Here is a 5,746-nt window from a genome sequence, read left to right as displayed (position 1 = left end):
TGAGCGCTGTTGAATTTTTTTTATGGGGGGGGGGGGGGGGGGGGGCTGCAGATAACCAAAATTCTGAGCCAAAATAATTTACAGTGCCAGATATGAACAGACGACAGCAGGGTGACTCAAGGCTGCTGGAATTGTGAATTCACTCCACTTTGCACACTTTTATTGGCAGTACAAAACCCGCCGCATAGATAGAACGACTCTTATTTTGTGCACATTTTCTTGCCATGATATCCTTATTATTGATTACTTTGGCCGTTCTAGTCATTTGGTGACTTATTGAGGGGTTCTGTACTGCTCATGTCATGATAAATAAAGGTTGTTTGTGTCCAATTATATCTCTAAATACCATCTCTGAGTCAGAATATTAGATCACTCCAGTTCTTATCAGGAGGGCCGAGCAGCTGCACAGCCAAAAAAACATGAACTGTTTTAGTTTTTACCTCTTCAGCGTAAAGAAGTACTAAGTTCTACTGCATGTGTCCATGTTGTTGTGTGTATGTTTGTGAGGCATCGGAGTGATATTTTAGCAGGATAATCAGTCGTATCTTTAGTGTTAAGTGAACAGTTTTACCCATCGACGGTTCATGTGACATTTTGGATTTATTGCATTCAAATGATATGTTGACTTGTTTTTTTCTTCTTTTTGATCAAAAATATTGCTTAAAAATTGTTCTTTGACGTAGACATTGTGGTGGAAAAATTATTAAGATGAGCGTGAGATAAGAAACAACACTCAAACAAGCTGTTGTTCAGTCTGAGCAATTCTTTAATCTTGCAAGAGGGAAATTTATTCAACACGCAACAAAGAAGAATCCAGAGTGCAGAGTCATTTGAACCTTTATACGATATTTGTTGCCAGGCAGATTAACATCTGCCTACCCTCAAGGTTACCTTTTAAGGTTATAGGAACATAAAATCTGCTGTCAAATACATGAGGAAGTAGAAGTTGAACTCTTGTCAGCTTGCACACCTCTGAAAATTCAGAGAAACAACTCTATAGGGAACTTACCGCTTCGGGAGGAATTCCCTCTCCTGTCCGCAGCCATTTCTCAGCAGCCCACCAGCAGCAGGAAGCTTGTTGACAAAAATCATCCACATTAGTCTGTCACGCTCAAGAGCAAAGTTTTCTGCTTTACATGTTAAAAATACTGTGCATCAGACCATCAAATACCACAGCATTGTGTCATAAAATGGTTAGATGGGAAAAAAGCCTGATTTTACAAGAATATTGTAATCAAAGTATTGAAAACTGCAATACCTTGAGCAACTACATGAGGATCGTTACCTTACCATTGGAAATAAACATACATACATACAGTAAATATTTGATCACCCCTTTATTGAAAAATGCATGTGGGACAAAAGATATTTCAGCAATTTTAGCTGGAACAAAGAAATGATGAATATTTTCCTCATAAAGACGTATTTTCCCGTGAACTCTATGTGACATAACGCTGAGTGCAGTACTTATAAGTGGCTGACTAATTACATCTAAAATACCACTGAAATACTTGAATATGCCTGCCACAATATATCCCACTACACACACACACACACACACTTCAATCTAAAATATAAAACACATTTACAGATATATAACAATTTTTCTTTGCTACATAATTCCATTTAGCTTGCTTCATGTATTTGATGTCTTCTGTGTGTACCTACAATGTAGAAAGGAGTAAAAAATCAAGTAATAACATTGAATGAGAAGGAGTGTCTAAACTTTTGACCGGCAACTGACACAGACAACATCAACAGTAAACTGAGAGGATGTGGAAAACGACCCTAGAGGCCAATTCAATGCCAGTAGCTAGTTGAGTTAACATGAATGCGGCATATACCAAGGAGATGCACCGTCATCGCTACTGTTCTGCTTAGACCTGAACCTCCGCAGTAGATCATCACAAAGAGTGGTTACAGATACCGATCACTAAGCAGGGCAACAATCAGCTACCTGTTCTACATGGATGACATCAAACTGTACGCCAGGAATGAATGAGAAATTGACTCACTAATCCACACCACCAGGATCTACAGCATCTACTTAGGGATGTCATTCGGATTGGACAAATGTGGCCAGATGGTATCAAGGAGAGGCTAGATGATCAGAACTGAAGGGCTTGACCTACTAGAAGGAAATATAGGTGACATCCAGAGCAGCTACATGTACCTTGGGATCCCACAGGCTAATGGAAACCACGAGGAGGCAGCAAGGAAGTCAACCACTACCAAATACCTCCAGAGAGTAAGACAAGTACTGAGAAGTCAGCTGAACGGTAAGAACAAGGCCCAAGCCATCATCATGTACGCACTGCCGGTCATCAGATACCCCGCTGGGATCATAAGATGGCCAAAGGAGGAGACAGAAGCCACAGATGTCAAGACCAGAAAGCTCCTCACCATGCAAGGAGGGGTTCGCCCGACGTCCAGCACCCTGAGGCTGTACACTAAGCAGCAGGAGGGAGGACGTGGACGAGTGAGCATCAGAGCCACTGTCCAGGATAAAACATCAAAAAGAGTACATCAAGAAGATGGCCCCTCAGGACGAACTGCTCAGTGAATGCCTCAGACTGCTGAAACCCGATAAGAGTGAGGAGGGAGAGAAGCAGAAGTGGATGGACAAGCAGCCTGTACAACCACCTGTTTAATGTATTAAACAGGTGTAAATATATTTCTATTGGTAATATTTTTCACATTAGTTGCCTCTGGATGTAAAGGTCTGTTTTTTTCATCTATGTAAAAATATAGCTGTGTAGGATTACTTACTATATTGCTATTTTGCATTTCAAGTGTATTTTGAAACCTATATTTTGAATGTATGGGCGGCACGGTGGTGCCTCAAATAATCTGCATTCTTTTCCAGATTAGAAATCTGATGTATGCAGCAGTCAGGGGGACAGTCAGTAGTATAACTGAACAGACACATTCCTCTTTGTGTGTGTGTATGTGTGTGCGCTTGTGTATGTGTACCTGGTTTTTGTTACCCACTGAAGACCCTTTCTAGCATAAACGGCAACATTTTCAAGACCTCTAGTCCTCAAGGGGACCAGAGGCACTATTCCAAGTTCCTGGTTAGATTTAAGGTGTGAATTGAGGATATGTTAAGGTTAGGGTTAGGCATTAATTGGTTTGCATTTGGATTAAGATCAGGGTTTAGGTTTGGCAGAATGGAAGTCAATGGAATGTCCCAATAAGGAAAGCTGTGCAAACCCTCTGTTTGTGTTTGTGTGTGTGTGTGTGCGTGTGTGTGTGCGTGTGTGTGTGCATTTGTGTAAACTGAATGATTTCAAGACATATTTAGTTCCCACTGACTAGTCCATTAGTGGTCCATAAAAAGCCAGAAATAAACCAGCACTCATCTTGGGTCATGCCCCCCCCCCCAACAAACACACACACGCACACCCACACACACACCCATGCACACGCTCACACACACACACACACACACACACACACACACACACACACACACACACACACACACACACACACAGCCCTCCCTCCCTCTTTCTCTCACTCCCTAGCTTACTTTTGGTTTGCCCTCCTTTGAACTCCTCCGCTTGGGCCAGGATCTCATCCCCGACCTGAAAATGACACTCCACCATTTTGGGGCGAGGACCTTGGACTCAGACTTGGAGGTGCTAATTATCATCCCAGCTGCTTCACACTCTGCTGTGAACAGATCAAGCGAGAGCTGAAGGTCACGGCCTTATTAAGCCAGCAGGACAACATTATCTGCAAAAAGCAGAGACTCAAACCTGCAGCCACCAAACTGGATCCCCTCAACACCCTGGCTATGCCTAGAGATTCTTTCCATAAAAGTTATGGACAGAATTGGTGACAAAGGGCAGCCCCGGCAAAGTCCAACCCTCACTGGAACCAAGTTCAACTTACTGCTGGCAAAGTGGACCAAGCTCTGGCACCGGTCATACAGGGAACAAACTGCCCATATCTGGCGGTCCGATACTCCATACTCCCAGAGCACCCCCCATAGGATTCCCCTGAGGGACACGGTCGGATGCCTTCTCCAAATCCACAAAACATGGAGACTGGTTGGGCGAACTCCCATGGACATTCAAGGACCTTGCCGAGAGTGTAGAGCCGGTCCACAGTTCCACGACCAGGATGAGAGCCACTCTGATGATCCTCATGGATCCAAGGTTTGACTATCTGACGCACCCTCCTCTCCAGAACCCCCAAATATACTTTTCCAGAAAGGCTGAGGAGTGTGATCCCATGATATTTGGAACCTTTCGAAAAAGGGGAACCACTATCCCGGTCTGCCAATCCAGAGGCACCGCCCCCAATGTCAGTGTGATGCTACAGAGTTGTCTCAACCAAGACAGCCCCGCAGCATCCAGGGCCTTGAGGAACTCTGGGTGGAGATCATCTACCCCATGGGGCCGTGCCACAAGGAATTTTTGACCACCTCTGCAAGCTCAGCCCCAGAGATAGGAGAGTCCAGCATAGAGTCCCGAGGCACGGTTTCCTCATTTGAAGACATGCTGGTGGGATTGAGGAGGTCTTCAAAGTATTCCCCCCATCGGTCCACAAAATCTCGAGTCAAGGTCAGCAGCACACTGCCACCCCATACATGGCGTTAACAGTGCACCACTTCCCCTTCCTGAGATGGCAGATGGTGGTGTAGTTTCTCTTCGAAGGCGTCGGGAAATCGTTCTCCATTGCCTCGCCAAACTCCCCCATGTCCGGGTGTTTGCCTCTGCAACTGCTAAAGCCACACACCGCTTGGCCAGCTGGTCCTTGTTGGCTGTCTCAGGAGTCCCATGGGACAAAAAGGCCTGATAGGACTCCTTCTTCAGCAGGTGTCCACCAGCAGGTTCTTGGATTACTGCCACTACAGGCACTGACCACCTTACATCCACAGCTCCAATTGGCCACCTTGAGAATGGAGGTGCAGAACACGGCCCACTTGGACTTGATGTCCACTGACCCCCTTGGAACATGGCCAAAACTCTGGGAGTTGAAACTCCTTCTGAATGAAGACTCCGTCAGGTTCCCAGCAGACCTTCACAATACATTTGGGTCTGCCAGGTCTGGCCGGCCTCCTCCCCCACCATCAGAGCCAACAGACCATGAAGTGGTGATCAGTTGACAGTTCCCCCGCTCTCTTGACCTGAGTGTCCAAGACATATGACTGCAAGTTCGACAACACAACCATGAAGTCGATCATTGAAGTGCGGCCAGGGGTGTCCTGGTGCCAAGGGCACATGTGGACACCTTTATGCTTGAACATGGTGTTCATTATGGACAAGCACAGAAGTCCAATAACAAGGCACCCCTTGGGTTCAGATCAGGGGGGCCATTCCTCACGATCATGCCTCTCCAGGTTTCACTGTCATCGCTAACGTGAGTGTTGAAGTCCCCCAGCAGAACAAGGGAATCCCCAGAGGGGGCACTCTCTAGTACTCCCACAGTACAAAGGAATCCCAAAAAAAAGGGGGGGGGGGGTACTCTGAACTGCCATTTGGCTTATAGGTGCAAACAAGAGTCAGGACCTGCCCCCCCCCCCCCCCCCCCCCACCCGAAGGCAGAGGGAAGCTTGCATCCACCAAGTCAAACTCCAATGTATAGCCACTGAGCATCAAGTATTGCCACCCCTGCCCATTGCCTCTCACTGCCAGCAACACCAGAGTGGCAGAGGGTCCAACCCCTCTGGAGAGGACTGGTTCCAGAGCCCTTGTTGTGTGTTGAGGTGAGTCTGACTATATGTAGCAGGAATTTC

This window comes from Aulostomus chinensis, chromosome 13, assembly GCF_037954235.1.
Source record: "Aulostomus chinensis isolate RoL2024-O1b breed Wild chromosome 13, RoL_Achi_v1.0, whole genome shotgun sequence".
Classification (NCBI taxonomy): Eukaryota; Metazoa; Chordata; class Actinopteri; order Syngnathiformes; family Aulostomidae; genus Aulostomus; species Aulostomus chinensis.
This window is presented reverse-complemented; position numbering follows the sequence as displayed.